Genomic DNA, 21,176 nt, shown 5'->3' on the forward strand with positions numbered 1-21,176 from the left:
TATCGGCCCAGCATGCTTCCATTGCAGTACTCTGCTGCACATGTAAGTGCAAGAGATCCTGAAGCACTCACTCATCGTGGGAAAGTACCAATGTGTTTCTTCGTTGGTTGATGGAAGAAACATCTTACAAAAACTCTCCAGATTATTGACTTTTTAAAGTTTTTCTAGGAAACGTTCTAGATGAATGCTTATTAGCCTTTGTCAGTATGTACTTTTTGCAAAGTGTCTCTGTGGCGCAATCGGTTAGTGTGTTCGGCTATTAACCAAAAGGTTGGTGGTTCAATCCCATCCAGGGATGTAATTGACCTTGTGATCAGATTTTGGTGATATTTAAGTAGACAAGTCAAAATTTCAAACCCCCTGTTATGGTGTGGGTACCTGGCCTTCCCTGATGTAATCAGAGTTAGATTTGATTCAGTGATTTTATAAAAACAGCTAGGAAGCACAATTTAGCAGTAGGTTGCAGAGAAAAAAAATATGCTGGCAGAAAAATCCAATTGAGTGAATAAACAGCTCTTCATTTTCTGGCTTTATTTTTATGCTAACAAATTTGTTCTCTGAAAAGTGTCCACAAAGCCAAGTCTCTGATTAACACCTTTGTAAGGATGGTTTTTCACCTATTACTAAATTAAACTTGCTTCATTGGAAAGGCAGCAAGATGCATCCTCATTTCAATGTCTACTGAAATAATACAGGTTGACACCAGGAAACATTAACGCCACTGCATCCTTGCTGCTTTCTCATGTGGAAGTCTGTTTAATGTGAAAACAAGGTGATATCTAATTAGCACACAGGTAAGGAATTAAGAAAATCTTTTTTTAAGGGTGAAGATGTTTCTCACAAAATCGTTGCCCCAATGCATCATTGAAATTCAACCTGGAAAGATGATTTTAATATATCACTTGTACATTTTGTATTGCTCTTCTGGTGACAATGTAGTTTGTTTTTGTCAATTACCATTTTAATAATAGGGTAAAGAAAATTAAGTGGATTTTTGAAAGAAAACAATACTGTCAATATACTATTAAAACAAATTAAAATGGTAAAAGTTATTGTACTTTAAGTAAAAATAAAAGAGCAAAAATATCCATCCCAGTTTTGGATTACTTTAATTAACAAAAAAAATGCATATAACAAAGGATAGTTTCAATCTGCCTACCTCTGGGTTATGGGCCCAGCATGCTTCCATTGGAGTACTCTGCTGCACATGTAAGTGCAAGAGATCCTGAAGCACTCACTCATCATGGGAAAGTACCAATGTGTTTCTTTGTTGGTTGATGGAAGAAACATCTTACAAAAACTCTCCAGATTATTGACTTTTTAAAGTTTTTCTAGGAAACGTTCTAGATGAATGCTTATTAGCCTTTGTCAGTATGTACTTTTGCAAAGTGTCTCTGTGGCGCAATTGGTTAGTGTGTAAGGCTATTAACCAAAAGGTTGGTGGTTCAATCCCACCCAGCGACGTAATTGACCTTGTGATCAGATTTTGGTGATATTTAAGTAGACAAGTCAAAATTTCAAACCCCATCTATTGTGTAGGGTACCTGGCCTTCTCTGATGTTATCAGAGTTAGATTTGATTCAGTGGTTTTATAAAAAACAGCTAGGAAGCACAATTTAGCAGTGGGTTGCAGAGAAAAAAAATATGCTGGCAAAAAAATCCAATTGAGTGATTAAACAGCTCTTCATTTTCTGGTTTATTTTTATGCTAACAAATTTGTTCTCTGAAAAGTGTCCACAAAGCCAAGTCTCTGATTAACACCTTTGTAGGGATGGTTTTTCACCTATTACTAAATTAAACTTGCTTCATTGGAAAGGCAGCAAGATGCATCCTCATTTCAATGTCTACTGAAATAATACAGGTTGACACCAGGAAACATTAACGCCACTGCATCCTTGCTGCTTTCTCATGTGGAAGTCTGTTTAATGTGAAAACAAGGTGATATCTAATTAGCACACAGGTAAGGAATTAAGAAAATCTTTATTTAAGGGTGAAGATGTTTCTCACAAAATCGTTGCCCCAATGCATCATTGAAATTCAAGCTGGAAAGATGATTTTAATATATCACTTGTACATTTTGTATTGCTCTTCTGGTGACAATGTAGTTTGTTTTTGTCAATTACCATTTTAATAATAGGGTAAAGAAAATGAAGTGGATTTTTGAAAGAAAACAATACTGTCAATATACTATTAAAACAAATTAAAATGGTAAAAGTTATTGTACTTTAAGTAAAAATAAAAGAGCAAAAATATCAATCCCAGTTTTGGATTACTTTAATTAACAAAAAAAAATGCATATAGCAAAGGATAATTTCAATCTGCCTACCTCTGGGTTATGGGCCCAGCATGCTTCCATTGCAGTACTCTGCTGCACATGTAAGTGCAAGAGATCCTGAAGCACTCACTCATCATGGGAAAGTACCAATGTGTTTCTTCGTTGGTTGATGGAAGAAACATCTTACAAAAACTCTCCAGATTATTGACTTTTTAAAGTTTTTCTAGGAAACGTTCTAGATGAATGCTTATTAGCCTTTGTCAGTATGTACTTTTGCAAAGTGTCTCTGTGGCGCAATTGGTTAGTGTGTAAGGCTATTAACAAAAGGTTGGTGGTTCAATCCCACCCAGGAATGTAATTGACCTTGTGATCAGATTTTGGTGATATTTAAGTAGACAAGTCAAAATTTCAAACCCCCTCTTATTGTGTAGGGTACCTGGCCTTCTCTGATGTAATCAGAGTTAGATTTGATTCAGTGATTTTATTAAAAACAGCTAGGAAGCACAATTTAGCAGTGGGTTGCAGATAAAAAAAATATGCTGGCAAAAAAATACAATTGAGTGATTAAACAGCTCTTCATTTTCTGGCTTTATTTTTATGCTAACAAATTTGTTCTCTGAAAAGTGTCCACAAAGCCAAGTCTCTGATTAACACCTTTGTAGGGATGGTTTTTCACCTATTACTAAATTAAACTTGCTTCATTGGAAAGGCAGCAAGATGCATCCTCATTTCAATGTCTACTGAAATAATACAGGTTGACACCAGGAAACATTAACGCCACTGCATCCTTGCTGCTTTCTCATGTGGAAGTCTGTTTAATGTGAAAACAAGGTGATATCTAATTAGCACACAGGTAAGGAATTAAGAAAATCTTTATTTAAGGGTGAAGATGTTTCTCACAAAATCGTTGCCCCAATGCATCATTGAAATTCAAGCTGGAAAGATGATTTTAATATATCACTTGTACATTTTGTATTGCTCTTCTGGTGACAATGTAGTTTGTTTTTGTCAATTACCATTTTTTTTAATAATAGGGTAAAGAAAATTAAGTGGATTTTTGAAAGAAAACAATACTGTCAATATACTATCAAAACAAATTAAAATGGTAAAAGTTATTGTACTTTAAGTAAAAATAAAAGAGCCAAAATATCAATCCCAGTTTTGGATTACTTTAATTAACAAAAAAAATGCATATAGCAAAGGATAGTTTCAATCTGCCTACCTCTGGGTTATGGGCCCAGCATGCTTCCATTGCAGTACTCTGCTGCACATGTAAGTGCAAGAGATCCTGAAGCACTCACTCATCATGGGAAAGTACCAATGTGTTTCTTCATTGGTTGATGTAAGAAACATCTTACAAAAACTCTCCAGATTATTGACTTTTTAAAGTTTTTCTAGGAAACGTTCTAGATGAATGCTTATTAGCCTTTGTCAGTATGTACTTTTGCAAAGTGTCTCTGTGGCGCAATTGGTTAGTGTATAAGGCTATTAACCAAAAGGTTGGTGGTTCAATCCCACCCAGGGACGTAATTGACCTTGTGATCAGATTTTGGTGATATTTAAGTAGACAAGTCAAAATTTCAAACCCCATCTTATTGTGTAGGGTACCTGGCCTTCTCTGATGTAATCAGAGTTAGATTTGATTCATTGATTTTATAAAAACAGCTAGGAAGCACAATTTAGCAGTGGTTTGCAGAGAAAAAAAAATATGCTGGCAGAAAAATCCAATTGAGTGATTAAACAGGTCTTCATTTTCTGGCTTTATTTTTATGCTAACAAATTTGTTCTCTGAAAAGTGTCCACAAAGCCAAGTCTCTGATTAACACCTTTGTAAGGATGGTTTTTCACCTATTACTAAATTAAACTTGCTTCATTGGAAAGGCAGCAAGATGCATCCTCATTTCAATGTCTACTGAAATAATACAAGTTGACACCAGGAAACATTAACGCCACTGCATCCTTGCTGCTTTCTCATGTGGAAGTCTGTTTAATGTGAAAACAAGGTGATATCTAATTATCACACAGGTAAGGAATTAAGAAAATCTTTATTTAAGGGTGAAGATGTTTCTCACAAAATCGTTGCCCTAATGCATCATTGAAATTCAAGCTGGAAAGATGATTTTAATATATCACTTGTACATTTTGTATTGCTCTTCTGGTGACAATGTAGTTTGTTTTTGTCAATTACCATTTTAATAATAGGGTAAAGAAAATTAAGTGGATTTTTGAAAGAAAACAATACTGTCAATATACTGTCAAAACAAATTAAAATGGTAAAAGTTATTGTACTTTAAGTAAAAATAAAAGAGCCAAAATATCAATCCCAGTTTTGGATTACTTTAATTAACAAAAAAAATGCATATAGCAAAGGATAGTTTCAATCTGCCTACCTCTGGGTTATGGGCCCAGCATGCTTCCATTGCAGTACTCTGCTGCACATGTAAGTGCAAAAGATCCCGAAGCACTCACTCATCATGGGAAAGTACCAATGTGTTTCTTCATTGGTTGATGGAAGAAACATCTTACAAAAACTCTCCAGATTATTGACTTTTTAAAGTTTTTCTAGGAAACGTTCTAGATGAATGCTTATTAGATTTTGTCAGTATGTACTTTGGCAAAGTGTCTCTGTGGCGCAATTGGTTAGTGTGTAAGGCTATTAACCAAAAGGTTGGTGGTTCAATCCCACCCAGGGACGTAATTGACCTTGTGTTCAGATTTTGGTGATCTTTAAGTAGACAAGTCAAAATTTCAAACCCCCTCTTATTGTGTAGGGTACCTGGCCTTCTCTGATGTTATCAGAGTTAGATTTGATTCAGTGATTTTATAAAAAAAACAGCTAGGAAGCACAATTTAGCAGTGGGTTGCAGAGAAAAAAAAAATATGCTGGCAAAAAAATCCAATTGAGTGATTAAACAGCTCTTCATTTTCTGGTTTATTTTTATGCTAACAAATTTGTTCTCTGAAAAGTGTCCACAAAGCCAAGTCTCTGATTAACACCTTTGTAGGGATGGTTTTTCACCTATTACTAAATTAAACTTGCTTCATTGGAAAGGCAGCAAGATGCATCCTCATTTCAATGTCTACTGAAATAATACAGGTTGACACCAGGAAACATTAACGCCACTGCATCCTTGCTGCTTTCTCATGTGGAAGTCTGTTTAATGTGAAAACAAGGTGATATCTAATTAGCACACAGGTAAGGAATTAAGAAAATCTTTATTTAAGGGTGAAGATGTTTCTCACAAAATCGTTGCCCCAATGCATCATTGAAATTCAAGCTGGAAAGATGATTTTAATATATCACTTGTACATTTTGTATTGCTCTTCTGGTGACAATGTAGTTTGTTTTTGTCAATTACCATTTTAATAATAGGGTAAAGAAAATTAAGTGGATTTTTGAAAGAAAACAATACTGTCAATATACTATCAAAACAAATTAAAATGGTAAAAGTTATTGTACTTTAAGTAAAAATAAAAGAGCCAAAATATCAATCCCAGTTTTGGATTACTTTAATTAACAAAAAAAATGCATATAGCAAAGGATAGTTTCAATCTGCCTACCTCTGGGTTATGGGCCCAGCATGCTTCCATTGCAGTACTCTGCTGCACATGTAAGTGCAAAAGATCCTGAAGCACTCACTCATCATGGGAAAGTACCAATGTGTTTCTTCATTGGTTGATGGAAGAAACATCTTACAAAAACTCTCCAGATTATTGACTTTTTAAAGTTTTTCTAGGAAACGTTCTAGATGAATGCTTATTAGATTTTGTCAGTATGTACTTTTGCAAAGTGTCTCTGTGGTGCAATTGGTTAGTGTGTAAGGCTATTAACCAAAAGGTTGGTGGTTCAATCCCACCCAGGGACGTAATTGACCTTGTGTTCAGATTTTGGTAATCTTTAAGTAGACAAGTCAAAATTTCAAACCCCCTCTTATTGTGTAGGGTACCTGGCCTTCTCTGATGTTATCAGAGTTAGATTTGATTCAGTGATTTTATAAAAAACAGCTAGGAAGCACAATTTAGCAGTGGGTTGCAGAGAAAAAAAATATGCTGGCAAAAAAATCCAATTGAGTGATTAAACAGCTCTTCATTTTCTGGTTTATTTTTATGCTAACAAATTTGTTCTCTGAAAAGTGTCCACAAAGCCAAGTCTCTGATTAACACCTTTGTAGGGATGGTTTTTCACCTATTACTAAATTAAACTTGCTTCATTGGAAAGGCAGCAAGATGCATCCTCATTTCAATGTCTACTGAAATAATACAGGTTGACACCAGGAAACATTAACGCCACTGCATCCTTGCTGCTTTCTCATGTGGAAGTCTGTTTAATGTGAAAACAAGGTGATATCTAATTAGCACACAGGTAAGGAATTAAGTAAATCTTTATTTAAGGGTGAAGATGTTTCTCACAAAATCGTTGCCCCAATGCATCATTGAAATTCAAGCTGGAAAGATGATTTTAATATATCACTTGTACATTTTGTATTGCTCTTCTGGTGACAATGTAGTTTGTTTTTGTCAATTACCATTTTAATAATAGGGTAAAGAAAATTAAGTGGATTTTTGAAAGAAAACAATACTGTCAATATACTATTAAAACAAATTAAAATGGTAAAAGTTATTGTACTTTAAGTAAAAATAAAAGAGCCAAAATATCAATCCCAGTTTTTTGATTACTTTAATTAACAAAAAAAAAGCATATAGCAGAGGATATTTTCAATCTGCCTACCTCTGGGTTATGGGCCCAGCATGCTTCCATTGCTGTACTCTGCTGCACATGTAAGTGCAAGAGATCCTGAAGCACTCACTCATCATGGGAAAGTACCAATGTGTTTCTTCGTTGGTTGATGGAAGAAACATCTTACAAAAACTCTCCAGATTATTGACTTTTTAAAGTTTTTCTAGGAAACGTTTTAGATGAATGCTTATTAGCCCTTGTCAGTATATACTTTTGCAATGTGTCTCTGTGGCGCAATCAGTTAGTGTGTACGGCTATTAACCAAAAGGTTGGTGGTTCAATCCCACCCAGGTACGTAATTGACCTTGTTATCAGATTTTGGTGATCTTTAAGTAGACAAGTCAAAATTTCAAACCCCCTGTTATGGTGTAGGGTACCTGGCCTTCTCTGATGTAATCAGAGTTAGATTTGATTCAGTGATTTTATAAAAACAGCTAGGAAGCACAATTTAGCAGTGGGTTGCAGAGAAAAAGAAATATGCTGGCAGAAAAATCCAATTGAGTGATTAAACAGCTCTTCATTTTCTGGCTTTATTTTTATGCTAACAAATTTGTTCTCTGAAAAGTGTCCACAAAGCCAAGTCTCTGATTAACACCTTTGTAGGGATGGTTTTTCACCTATTACTAAATTAAACTTGCTTCATTGGAAAGGCAGCAAGATGCATCCTCATTTCAATGTCTACTGAAATAATACAGGTTGACACCAGGAAACATTAACGCCACTGCATCCTTGCTGCTTTCTCATGTGGAAGTCTGTTTAATGTGAAAACAAGGTGATATCTAATTAGCACACAGGTAAGGAATTAAGAAAATCTTTATTTAAGGGTGAAGATGTTTCTCACAAAATCGTTGCCCCAATGCATCATTGAAATTCAAGCTGGAAAGATGATTTTAATATATCACTTGTACATTTTGTATTGCTCTTCTGGTGACAATGTAGTTTGTTTTTGTCAATTACCATTTTAATAATAGGGTAAAGAAAATTAAGTGGATTTTTGAAAGAAAACAATACTGTCAATATACTATTAAAACAAATTAAAATGGTAAAAGTTATTGTACTTTAAGTAAAAATAAAAGAGCCAAAATATCAATCCCAGTTTTGGATAACTTTAATTAACAAAAAAAAATGCATATAGCAGAGGATAGTTTCAATCTGCCTACCTCTGGGTTATGGGCCCAGCATGCTTCCATTGCTGTACTCTGCTGCACATGTAAGTGCAAGAGATCCTGAAGCACTCACTCATCATGGGAAAGTACCAATGTGTTTCTTCATTGGTTGATGGAAGAAACATCTTACAAAAACTCTCCAGATTATTGACTTTTTAAAGTTTTTCTAGGAAACGTTCTAGATGAATGCTTATTAGATTTTGTCAGTATGTACTTTGGCAAAGTGTCTCTGTGGCGCAATTGGTTAGTGTGTAAGGCTATTAACCAAAAGGTTGGTGGTTCAATCCCACCCAGGGACGTAATTGACCTTGTGTTCAGATTTTGGTGATCTTTAAGTAGACAAGTCAAAATTTCAAACCCCCTCTTATTGTGTAGGGTACCTGGCCTTCTCTGATGTTATCAGAGTTAGATTTGATTCAGTGATTTTATAAAAAAAACAGCTAGGAAGCACAATTTAGCAGTGGGTTGCAGAGAAAAAAAAAATATGCTGGCAAAAAAATCCAATTGAGTGATTAAACAGCTCTTCATTTTCTGGTTTATTTTTATGCTAACAAATTTGTTCTCTGAAAAGTGTCCACAAAGCCAAGTCTCTGATTAACACCTTTGTAGGGATGGTTTTTCACCTATTACTAAATTAAACTTGCTTCATTGGAAAGGCAGCAAGATGCATCCTCATTTCAATGTCTACTGAAATAATACAGGTTGACACCAGGAAACATTAACGCCACTGCATCCTTGCTGCTTTCTCATGTGGAAGTCTGTTTAATGTGAAAACAAGGTGATATCTAATTAGCACACAGGTAAGGAATTAAGAAAATCTTTATTTAAGGGTGAAGATGTTTCTCACAAAATCGTTGCCCCAATGCATCATTGAAATTCAAGCTGGAAAGATGATTTTAATATATCACTTGTACATTTTGTATTGCTCTTCTGGTGACAATGTAGTTTGTTTTTGTCAATTACCATTTTTTTTAATAATAGGGTAAAGAAAATTAAGTGGATTTTTGAAAGAAAACAATACTGTCAATATACTATCAAAACAAATTAAAATGGTAAAAGTTATTGTACTTTAAGTAAAAATAAAAGAGCCAAAATATCAATCCCAGTTTTGGATTACTTTAATTAACAAAAAAAATGCATATAGCAAAGGATAGTTTCAATCTGCCTACCTCTGGGTTATGGGCCCAGCATGCTTCCATTGCAGTACTCTGCTGCACATGTAAGTGCAAGAGATCCTGAAGCACTCACTCATCATGGGAAAGTACCAATGTGTTTCTTCATTGGTTGATGTAAGAAACATCTTACAAAAACTCTCCAGATTATTGACTTTTTAAAGTTTTTCTAGGAAACGTTCTAGATGAATGCTTATTAGCCTTTGTCAGTATGTACTTTTGCAAAGTGTCTCTGTGGCGCAATTGGTTAGTGTATAAGGCTATTAACCAAAAGGTTGGTGGTTCAATCCCACCCAGGGACGTAATTGACCTTGTGATCAGATTTTGGTGATATTTAAGTAGACAAGTCAAAATTTCAAACCCCATCTTATTGTGTAGGGTACCTGGCCTTCTCTGATGTAATCAGAGTTAGATTTGATTCATTGATTTTATAAAAACAGCTAGGAAGCACAATTTAGCAGTGGTTTGCAGAGAAAAAAAAATATGCTGGCAGAAAAATCCAATTGAGTGATTAAACAGGTCTTCATTTTCTGGCTTTATTTTTATGCTAACAAATTTGTTCTCTGAAAAGTGTCCACAAAGCCAAGTCTCTGATTAACACCTTTGTAAGGATGGTTTTTCACCTATTACTAAATTAAACTTGCTTCATTGGAAAGGCAGCAAGATGCATCCTCATTTCAATGTCTACTGAAATAATACAAGTTGACACCAGGAAACATTAACGCCACTGCATCCTTGCTGCTTTCTCATGTGGAAGTCTGTTTAATGTGAAAACAAGGTGATATCTAATTATCACACAGGTAAGGAATTAAGAAAATCTTTATTTAAGGGTGAAGATGTTTCTCACAAAATCGTTGCCCTAATGCATCATTGAAATTCAAGCTGGAAAGATGATTTTAATATATCACTTGTACATTTTGTATTGCTCTTCTGGTGACAATGTAGTTTGTTTTTGTCAATTACCATTTTAATAATAGGGTAAAGAAAATTAAGTGGATTTTTGAAAGAAAACAATACTGTCAATATACTGTCAAAACAAATTAAAATGGTAAAAGTTATTGTACTTTAAGTAAAAATAAAAGAGCCAAAATATCAATCCCAGTTTTGGATTACTTTAATTAACAAAAAAAATGCATATAGCAAAGGATAGTTTCAATCTGCCTACCTCTGGGTTATGGGCCCAGCATGCTTCCATTGCAGTACTCTGCTGCACATGTAAGTGCAAAAGATCCTGAAGCACTCACTCATCATGGGAAAGTACCAATGTGTTTCTTCATTGGTTGATGGAAGAAACATCTTACAAAAACTCTCCAGATTATTGACTTTTTAAAGTTTTTCTAGGAAACGTTCTAGATGAATGCTTATTAGATTTTGTCAGTATGTACTTTGGCAAAGTGTCTCTGTGGCGCAATTGGTTAGTGTGTAAGGCTATTAACCAAAAGGTTGGTGGTTCAATCCCACCCAGGGACGTAATTGACCTTGTGTTCAGATTTTGGTGATCTTTAAGTAGACAAGTCAAAATTTCAAACCCCCTCTTATTGTGTAGGGTACCTGGCCTTCTCTGATGTTATCAGAGTTAGATTTGATTCAGTGATTTTATAAAAAAAACAGCTAGGAAGCACAATTTAGCAGTGGGTTGCAGAGAAAAAAAAAATATGCTGGCAAAAAAATCCAATTGAGTGATTAAACAGCTCTTCATTTTCTGGTTTATTTTTATGCTAACAAATTTGTTCTCTGAAAAGTGTCCACAAAGCCAAGTCTCTGATTAACACCTTTGTAGGGATGGTTTTTCACCTATTACTAAATTAAACTTGCTTCATTGGAAAGGCAGCAAGATGCATCCTCATTTCAATGTCTACTGAAATAATACAGGTTGACACCAGGAAACATTAACGCCACTGCATCCTTGCTGCTTTCTCATGTGGAAGTCTGTTTAATGTGAAAACAAGGTGATATCTAATTAGCACACAGGTAAGGAATTAAGAAAATCTTTATTTAAGGGTGAAGATGTTTCTCACAAAATCGTTGCCCCAATGCATCATTGAAATTCAAGCTGGAAAGATGATTTTAATATATCACTTGTACATTTTGTATTGCTCTTCTGGTGACAATGTAGTTTGTTTTTGTCAATTACCATTTTAATAATAGGGTAAAGAAAATTAAGTGGATTTTTGAAAGAAAACAATACTGTCAATATACTATCAAAACAAATTAAAATGGTAAAAGTTATTGTACTTTAAGTAAAAATAAAAGAGCCAAAATATCAATCCCAGTTTTGGATTACTTTAATTAACAAAAAAAATGCATATAGCAAAGGATAGTTTCAATCTGCCTACCTCTGGGTTATGGGCCCAGCATGCTTCCATTGCAGTACTCTGCTGCACATGTAAGTGCAAAAGATCCTGAAGCACTCACTCATCATGGGAAAGTACCAATGTGTTTCTTCATTGGTTGATGGAAGAAACATCTTACAAAAACTCTCCAGATTATTGACTTTTTAAAGTTTTTCTAGGAAACGTTCTAGATGAATGCTTATTAGATTTTGTCAGTATGTACTTTTGCAAAGTGTCTCTGTGGTGCAATTGGTTAGTGTGTAAGGCTATTAACCAAAAGGTTGGTGGTTCAATCCCACCCAGGGACGTAATTGACCTTGTGTTCAGATTTTGGTAATCTTTAAGTAGACAAGTCAAAATTTCAAACCCCCTCTTATTGTGTAGGGTACCTGGCCTTCTCTGATGTTATCAGAGTTAGATTTGATTCAGTGATTTTATAAAAAACAGCTAGGAAGCACAATTTAGCAGTGGGTTGCAGAGAAAAAAAATATGCTGGCAAAAAAATCCAATTGAGTGATTAAACAGCTCTTCATTTTCTGGTTTATTTTTATGCTAACAAATTTGTTCTCTGAAAAGTGTCCACAAAGCCAAGTCTCTGATTAACACCTTTGTAGGGATGGTTTTTCACCTATTACTAAATTAAACTTGCTTCATTGGAAAGGCAGCAAGATGCATCCTCATTTCAATGTCTACTGAAATAATACAGGTTGACACCAGGAAACATTAACGCCACTGCATCCTTGCTGCTTTCTCATGTGGAAGTCTGTTTAATGTGAAAACAAGGTGATATCTAATTAGCACACAGGTAAGGAATTAAGTAAATCTTTATTTAAGGGTGAAGATGTTTCTCACAAAATCGTTGCCCCAATGCATCATTGAAATTCAAGCTGGAAAGATGATTTTAATATATCACTTGTACATTTTGTATTGCTCTTCTGGTGACAATGTAGTTTGTTTTTGTCAATTACCATTTTAATAATAGGGTAAAGAAAATTAAGTGGATTTTTGAAAGAAAACAATACTGTCAATATACTATTAAAACAAATTAAAATGGTAAAAGTTATTGTACTTTAAGTAAAAATAAAAGAGCCAAAATATCAATCCCAGTTTTTTGATTACTTTAATTAACAAAAAAAAAGCATATAGCAGAGGATATTTTCAATCTGCCTACCTCTGGGTTATGGGCCCAGCATGCTTCCATTGCTGTACTCTGCTGCACATGTAAGTGCAAGAGATCCTGAAGCACTCACTCATCATGGGAAAGTACCAATGTGTTTCTTCGTTGGTTGATGGAAGAAACATCTTACAAAAACTCTCCAGATTATTGACTTTTTAAAGTTTTTCTAGGAAACGTTTTAGATGAATGCTTATTAGCCCTTGTCAGTATATACTTTTGCAATGTGTCTCTGTGGCGCAATCAGTTAGTGTGTACGGCTATTAACCAAAAGGTTGGTGGTTCAATCCCACCCAGGTACGTAATTGACCTTGTTATCAGATTTTGGTGATCTTTAAGTAGACAAGTCAAAATTTCAAACCCCCTGTTATGGTGTAGGGTACCTGGCCTTCTCTGATGTAATCAGAGTTAGATTTGATTCAGTGATTTTATAAAAACAGCTAGGAAGCACAATTTAGCAGTGGGTTGCAGAGAAAAAGAAATATGCTGGCAGAAAAATCCAATTGAGTGATTAAACAGCTCTTCATTTTCTGGCTTTATTTTTATGCTAACAAATTTGTTCTCTGAAAAGTGTCCACAAAGCCAAGTCTCTGATTAACACCTTTGTAGGGATGGTTTTTCACCTATTACTAAATTAAACTTGCTTCATTGGAAAGGCAGCAAGATGCATCCTCATTTCAATGTCTACTGAAATAATACAGGTTGACACCAGGAAACATTAACGCCACTGCATCCTTGCTGCTTTCTCATGTGGAAGTCTGTTTAATGTGAAAACAAGGTGATATCTAATTAGCACACAGGTAAGGAATTAAGAAAATCTTTATTTAAGGGTGAAGATGTTTCTCACAAAATCGTTGCCCCAATGCATCATTGAAATTCAAGCTGGAAAGATGATTTTAATATATCACTTGTACATTTTGTATTGCTCTTCTGGTGACAATGTAGTTTGTTTTTGTCAATTACCATTTTAATAATAGGGTAAAGAAAATTAAGTGGATTTTTGAAAGAAAACAATACTGTCAATATACTATTAAAACAAATTAAAATGGTAAAAGTTATTGTACTTTAAGTAAAAATAAAAGAGCCAAAATATCAATCCCAGTTTTGGATAACTTTAATTAACAAAAAAAAATGCATATAGCAGAGGATAGTTTCAATCTGCCTACCTCTGGGTTATGGGCCCAGCATGCTTCCATTGCTGTACTCTGCTGCACATGTAAGTGCAAGAGATCCTGAAGCACTCACTCATCATGGGAAAGTACCAATGTGTTTCTTCGTTGGTTGATAGAAGAAACATCTTACAAAAACTCTCCAGATTATTGACTTTTTTAAGTTTTTCTAGGAAACGTTTTAGATGAATGCTTATTAGCATTTGTCAGTTTGTACTTTTGCAAAGTGTCTCTGTGGCACAATCAGTTAGTGTGTACGGCTGTTAACCAAAAGGTTGGTGGTTCAATCCCACCCAGGGACGTAATTGACCTTGTGATCAGATTTTGGTGATATTTAAGTAGACAAGTCAAAATTTCAAACCCCATCTTATTGTGTAGGGTACCTGGCCTTCTCTGATGTAATCAGAGTTAGATTTGATTCATTGATTTTATAAAAACAGCTAGGAAGCACAATTTAGCAGTGGTTTGCAGAGAAAAAAAATATGCTTGCAGAAAAATCCAATTGAGTGATTAAACAGCTCTTCATTTTCTGGCTTTATTTTTATGCTAACAAATTTGTTCTCTGAAAAGTGTCCACAAAGCCAAGTCTCTGATTAACACCTTTGTAAGGATGGTTTTTCACCTATTACTAAATTAAACTTGCTTCATTGGAAAGGCAGCAAGATGCATCCTCATTTCAATGTCTACTGAAATAATACAAGTTGACACCAGGAAACATTAACGCCACTGCATCCTTGCTGTTTTCTCATGTGGAAGTCTGTTTAATGCGAAAACAAGGTGATATCTAATTATCACACAGGTAAGGAATTAAGAAAATCTTTATTTAAGGGTGAAGATGTTTCTCACAAAATCGTTGCCCTAATGCATCATTGAAATTCAAGCTGGAAAGATGATTTTAATATATCACTTGTACATTTTGTATTGCTCTTCTGGTGACAATGTAGTTTGTTTTTGTCAATTACCATTTTAATAATAGGGTAAAGAAAATTAAGTGGATTTTTGAAAGAAAACAAATTATGCAGTCAAGTTTCCCACATTTGGGGAAATCGCAGGAGCAGCACACCCAGAGTGCAATGGGTGAGCCTTGCCCTGGGAGAAGCACCTTCATGATCATAGTATCTCACCTGGCAGGTAAGTAGGAGTTGGGCTTGAGCTGGGGAGGGTCGATGCTCGGGCACCCCCCTGTCAAGTGAAGGAGATCCAACTGAGGCAGCACAAGGGAACTCTCGAAAGAAGAACAAGGCTAGAGGAAGATCTGAGACAAATAAATCTGACTTTTACCAGAGCTGACCAGAGGAAAGCACAAACACAGTCCCCCACTACCACAAATAATGCAGTCGAGTTTCCCACATTTGGGGAAATCATAGGAGTCAGCATACCCAGAATGCAATGAATGAACCTCACCCTGGGAGAACAATCTTCATGACCATGGTATCTCCTATGCAAAATAAGTATGATTTGGGATAGAGCTGGGGAGGGCCGCTGCTCAGGCACATCTCTGTCAAGTAAAGGAGATTCAACTGAGGCAGCACAAGGGAACTCTCATCTGGGGACAACAACTGCTGGGAGAACACATATTTTCAGATGAACATGGGAGGGCAGAAGGCTGCCTAATACTGAAGCACCCCCAAACAACAAACCAAATGCAACAACTAGTACAAGCATTCCTGGGGGAAGGCCTACAGCAGATGGATTTGCATATGGTGATGTCATCCAAGCAGTGGGTCAAAGTTGGCTTCAACCCTCGTCTGCATATGAAAAGAAAAAAGGGATGTGCAGGGCATGGCGTCCTTTTGTGGCGCTTGGATGACCCCTAATTCACATTAAACATCTCCACCCTCCTTCGGTGTGGGTCTCATGTTGGCTATGCCCCAGCCCCTGAAGCATTCAAGATGATTTCTTGCAGCAGCTGGGCACTGTAACAGCTCCAGAGCTGTTCTGTAAGGCATGTAAAAGGGTGTGGGCCCTGCAGCACTACCTGTAATATGCATTGTGCGTTGGAAGGCACAAGTAAGCAGACGGGAGATGTCAGGATAGTGCGCAAGGGCATAGAAGGGAGCGGCTCAAGAAAAGAGAAGTGGAAACAGACAGCAAACTAGGCTGGAGAGAGACCTGAGACAAAGAGATCTGAATTATACGAGAGCCGACCAGGGGAAACACAAATTATGCAGTCAAGTTTCCCACATTTGGGGAAATCACAGGGGCAGCACACCCAGAGTGCAATGGGTGAGCCTTGCCCTGGGAGAAGCACCTACATGATCATAGTATCTCACCTGGCAGGTAAGTAGGAGTTGGGCTAGAGCTGCGAAGGGTCGCTGCTCGGGTACCCCCCTGTCAAGTGAAGGAGATCCAACTGAGGCAGCACAAGGGAACTCTCGAAAGAGGAACAAGGCTAGAGGAAGATCTGAGACAAAGAAATCTGATTTTTACCAGAGTTGACCAGAAGAAAGCACAAACACAGTCCCCCACTACCACAAATAATGCAGTTGAGTTTCCCACATTTGGTGAAATCACAGGGGTCAGCATACCCAGAATGCAATGAATGAACCTCACCCTGGGAGAACAATCTTCATGACCATGGTATCTCCTATGCAAAATAAGTATGATTTGGGATAGGGCTGGGGAGGGCCGCTGCTCAGGCACATCTCTGTCAAGTAAAGGAGATTCAACTGAGGCAGCACAAGGGAACTCTCATCTGGGGACAACAACTGCAGGGAGAACACATATTTTCAGATGAACATGGGAGGGCAGAAGGCTGCCTAATACTGAAGCACCCCCAAACAACAAACCAAATGCAACAACTAGTGCAAGCATTCCTGGGGGAAGGCCTGCAGCAGATGGATTTGCATTTGGTGATGTCATCCAAGCAGTTGGTCAAAGTTGGCTTCAACCCTCGTCTGCATATGAAAAGAAAAAAGGGATGTGCAGGGCATGGCGTCCTTTTGTGGCGCTTGGATGACCCCTAATTCGCATTAAACATCTCCACCATCCTTCGGTGTGGGGCTCATGTTGGCTATGCCCCAGCCCCTGAAGCATTCAAGATGATTTCTTGCAGCAGCTGGGCACTGTAACAGCTCCAGAGCTGCTCTGTAAAGCATGTAAAAGGGTGTGGGCCCTGCAGCACTACCTGTAGTATGCATTGTGCGTTGGAAGGCACAAAGTAAGCAGACGGGAGAGGTCAGGATAGTGCGCAAGGGCATAGAAGGGAGCGGCTCAAGAAAAGAGAAGTGGAAACAGACAGCAAACTAGGCTGGAGAAAGACCTGAGACAAAGAGATCTGAATTATATGAGAGCCGACCAGAGGAAACACAAATTATGCAGTCAAGTGTCCCACATTTGGGGAAATCGCAGGAGCAGCACACCCAAAGTGCAATGGGTGAGCCTTGCCCTGGGAGAAGCACCTTCCTGATCATAGTATCTCACCTGGCAGGTAAATAGGAGTTGGGCTAGAGCTGGGGAGGGTCGCTGCTCGTGCACCCCCCTGTCAAGTGAAGGAGATCCAACTGAGGCAGCACAAGGGAACTCTCGAAAGAAGAACAAGGCTAGAGGAAGATCTGAGACAAAGAAATCTGACTTTTACCAGAGTTGACCAGAAGAAAGCACAAACACAGTCCCCCACTACCACAAATAATGCAGTCGAGTTTCCCACATTTGGGGAAATCACAGGGGTCAGCATACCCAGAATGCAATGAATGAACCTCACCCTGGGAGAACAATCTTCATGACCATGGTATCTCCTATGCAAAATAAGTATGATTTGGGATAGGGCTGGGGAGGGCCGCTGCTCAGGCACATCTCTGTCAAGTAAAGGAGATTCAACTGAGGCAGCACAAGGGAACTCTCATCTGGGGACAACAACTGCAGGGAGAACACATATTTTCAGATGAACATGGGAGGGCAGAAGGCTGCCTAATACTGAAGCACCCCCAAACAACAAACCAAATGCAACAACTAGTGCAAGCATTCCTGGGGGAAGGCCTGCAGCAGATTGATTTGCATATGGTAATGCCATCCAAGCAGTGGGTCAAAGTTGGCTTCAACCCTCGTCTGCATATCAAAAAAGAGAAAAGGGGCGTGCAGGGCATGGCGGCCTTTTGCGGCGCTTGGATGACCCCTAGTTCGCATTAAACACCTCCACCCTCCTTCGGTGTGGGGCTCATGTTGGCTATGCCCCAGCCCCTGAAGCATTCAAGCTGATTTCTTACAGCAGCTGGGCACTGTAACAGCTCCAGAGCTGCTCTGTAAGGCAAGTAAAAGGGTGTGGGCCCTGCAGCACTACCTGTAGTTTGCATTGTGCATTGGAAGGCACAAAGTAAGCAGACGGGAGAAGTCAGGATAGTGCGCAAGGGCATAGAAGGGAGCGGCTCAAGAAAAGAGAAGTGGAAACAGACAGCAAACTAGGCTGGAGAGAGACCTGAGACAAAGAGATCTGAATTATACGAGAGCCGACCAGGGGAAACACAAATTATGCAGTCAAGTGTCCCACATTTGGGGAAATTGCAGGAGCAGCACACCCAGAGTGCAATGGGTGAGCCTTGCCCTGGGAGAAGCACCTTCATGATCATAGTATCTCACCTGGCAGGTAAGTAGGAGTTGGGCTAGAGCTGGGGAGGGTCGCTGCTCGGGCACCCCCCTGTCAAGTGAAGGAGATCCAACTGAGGCAGCACAAGGGAACTCTTGAAAGAGGAACAAGGCTAGAGGAAGATCTGAGACAAATAAATCTGACTTTTACCAGAGCTGACCAGAGGAAAGCACAAACATAGTCCCCCTCTACCACAAATAATGCAGTCGAGTTTCCCACATTTGGGGAAATCACAGGGGTCAGCATACCCAGAATGCAATGAATGAACCTCACCCTGGGAGAACAATCTTCATGACCATGGTATCTCCTATGCAAAATAAGTATGATTTGGGATAGGGCTGGGGAGGGCCGCTGCTCAGGCACATCTCTGTCAAGTAAAGGAGATTCAACTGAGGCAGCACAAGGGAACTCTCATCTGGGGACAACAACTGCAGGGAGAACACATATTTTCAGATGAACATGGGAGGGCAGAAGGCTGCCTAATACTGAAGCACCCCCAAACAACAAACCAAATGCAACAACTAGTACAAGCATTCCTGGGGGAAGGCCTGCAGCAGATGGATTTGCATATGGTGATGTCATCCAAGCAGTGGGTCAAAGTTGGCTTCAACCCTCATCTGCATATGAAAAGAGAAAAGGGGCGTGCAGGGCATGGCGGCCTTTTGCGGCGCTTGGATGACCCCTAGTTCGCATTAAACACCTGCACCCTCATTCGGTGTGGGGCTCATGTTGGCTATGCCCCAGCCCCTGAAGCATTCAAGCTGATTTCTTGCAGCAGCTGGGCACTGTAACAGCTCCAGAGCTGCTCTGTAAGGCAAATAAAAGGGTGTGGGCCCTGCAGCACTACCTGTAGTTCGCATTGTGCGTTGGAAGGCACAAAGTAAGCAGACGGGAGAAGTCAGGATAGTGCGCAAGGGCATAGAAGGGAGCGGCTCAAGAAAAGAGAAGTGGAAACAGACAGCAAACTAGGCTGGAGAGAGACCTGAGACAAAGAGATCTGAATTATATGAGAGCCGACCAGGGGAAACACAAATTATGCAGTCAAGTATTGGAAAATTCAGGGCTATGTCGTGTAGATGATGGCCTAACAGGAGGCTTTAAAATTTTCTTTCTAGTGTCCTTCGTTTGGGAGAAAAATGCAAAGGTACAAGACAGCTTTTCCTTGCCAATATCTCTCTTTTGCAAAGAGCTGCGCATTGGAAAATTCAGGGCTATGTCGTGTAGATGATGGCCTAACAGGAGGCTTTAAAATTTTCTTTCTAGTGTCCTTCGTTTGGGAGAAAAATGCAAAGGTACAAGACAGCTTTTCCTTGCCAATATCTCTCTTTTGCAAAGAGCTACGCATTGGAAAATTCAGGGCTATGTCGTGTAGATGATGGCCTAACAGGAGGCTTTAAAATTTTCTTTCTAGTGACCTTCGTTTGGGAGAAAAATGCAAAGGTACAAGACAGCTTTTCCTTGCCAATATCTCTCTTTTGCAAAGAGCTGCGCATTGGAAAATTCAGGGCTATGTCGTGTAGATGATGGCCTAACAGGAGGCTTTAAAATGTTCTTTCTAGTGTCCTTCGTTTGGGAGAAAAATGCAATGGTACAAGACAGCTTTTCCTTGCCAATATCTCTCTTTTGCAAAGAGCTGCGCATTGGAAAATTCAGGGCTATGTCGTGTAGATGATGGCCTAACAGGAGGCTTTAAAATTTTCTTTCTAGTGTCCTTCGTTTGGGAGAAAAATGCAAAGGTACAAGACAGCTTTTCCTTGCCAATATCTCTCTTTTGCAAAGAGCTACGCATTGGAAAATTCAGGGCTATGTCGTGTAGATGATGGCCTAACAGGAGGCTTTAAAATTTTCTTTCTAGTGACCTTCGTTTGGGAGAAAAATGCAAAGGTACAAGACAGCTTTTCCTTGCCAATATCTCTCTTTTGCAAAGAGCTGCGCATTGGAAAATTCAGGGCTATGTCGTGTAGATGATGGCCTAACAGGAGGCTTTAAAATTTTCTTTCTAGTGTCCTTCGTTTGGGAGAAAAATGCAAAGGTACAAGACAGCTTTTCCTTGCCAATATCTCTCTTTTGCAAAGAGCTACGCATTGGAAAATTTAGGGCTATGTCGTGTAGATGATGGCCTAACAGGAGGCTTTAAAATTTTCTTTCTAGTGTCCTTCGTTTGGGAGAAAAATGCAATGGTACAAGACAGCTTTTCCTTGCCAATATCTCTCTTTTGCAAAGAGCTGCGCATTGGAAAATTCAGGGCTATGTCGTGTAGATGATGGCCTAACAGGAGGCTTTAAAATTTTCTTTCTAGTGTCCTTCGTTTGGGAGAAAAATGCAAAGGTACAAGACAGCTTTTCCTTGCCAATATCTCTCTTTTGCAAAGAGCTGCGCATTGGAAAATTCAGGGCTATGTCGTGTAGATGATGGCCTAACAGGAGGCTTTAAAATTTTCTTTCTAGTGTCCTTCGTTTGGGAGAAAAATGCAATGGTACAAGACAGCTTTTCCTTGCCAATATCTCTCTTTTGCAAAGAGCTGCGCATTGGAAAATTCAGGGCTATGTCGTGTAGATGATGGCCTA

At 38.4% G+C, this 21,176-nt stretch overlaps 8 non-coding genes across 8 annotated transcripts; all 8 read right to left on the bottom strand.

Moving 5' to 3' along the window:
• Positions 1 to 15,007: 15,007 nt before the first annotated feature.
• LOC134988439 (U1 spliceosomal RNA) lies at positions 15,008 to 15,166 on the bottom strand. Its single transcript, XR_010193913.1, has one exon. It is a non-coding gene; the product is annotated as a U1 spliceosomal RNA (small nuclear RNA).
• Positions 15,167 to 15,318: 152 nt separating this feature from the next.
• LOC134988421 (U1 spliceosomal RNA) lies at positions 15,319 to 15,482 on the bottom strand. The gene has a single exon (XR_010193895.1). It is a non-coding gene; the product is annotated as a U1 spliceosomal RNA (small nuclear RNA).
• Positions 15,483 to 16,152: 670 nt separating this feature from the next.
• On the bottom strand, positions 16,153 to 16,315 carry LOC134988442 (U1 spliceosomal RNA). The gene has a single exon (XR_010193916.1). It is a non-coding gene; the product is annotated as a U1 spliceosomal RNA (small nuclear RNA).
• Positions 16,316 to 16,467: 152 nt separating this feature from the next.
• LOC134988428 (U1 spliceosomal RNA) lies at positions 16,468 to 16,631 on the bottom strand. Its single transcript, XR_010193902.1, has one exon. It is a non-coding gene; the product is annotated as a U1 spliceosomal RNA (small nuclear RNA).
• A 671-nt stretch (positions 16,632 to 17,302) lies between these two features.
• On the bottom strand, positions 17,303 to 17,465 carry LOC134988440 (U1 spliceosomal RNA). The gene has a single exon (XR_010193914.1). It is a non-coding gene; the product is annotated as a U1 spliceosomal RNA (small nuclear RNA).
• A 152-nt stretch (positions 17,466 to 17,617) lies between these two features.
• LOC134988419 (U1 spliceosomal RNA) lies at positions 17,618 to 17,781 on the bottom strand. Its single transcript, XR_010193893.1, has one exon. It is a non-coding gene; the product is annotated as a U1 spliceosomal RNA (small nuclear RNA).
• A 673-nt stretch (positions 17,782 to 18,454) lies between these two features.
• Positions 18,455 to 18,617, bottom strand: LOC134988436 (U1 spliceosomal RNA). Its single transcript, XR_010193909.1, has one exon. It is a non-coding gene; the product is annotated as a U1 spliceosomal RNA (small nuclear RNA).
• Positions 18,618 to 18,769: 152 nt separating this feature from the next.
• LOC134988426 (U1 spliceosomal RNA) lies at positions 18,770 to 18,933 on the bottom strand. Its single transcript, XR_010193899.1, has one exon. It is a non-coding gene; the product is annotated as a U1 spliceosomal RNA (small nuclear RNA).
• Between the last annotated feature and the right edge of the window lie 2,243 nt (positions 18,934 to 21,176).

Source organism: Pseudophryne corroboree, unplaced genomic scaffold, assembly GCF_028390025.1.
Source record: "Pseudophryne corroboree isolate aPseCor3 unplaced genomic scaffold, aPseCor3.hap2 scaffold_1062, whole genome shotgun sequence".
Lineage (NCBI taxonomy): Eukaryota > Metazoa > Chordata > Amphibia > Anura > Myobatrachidae > Pseudophryne > Pseudophryne corroboree.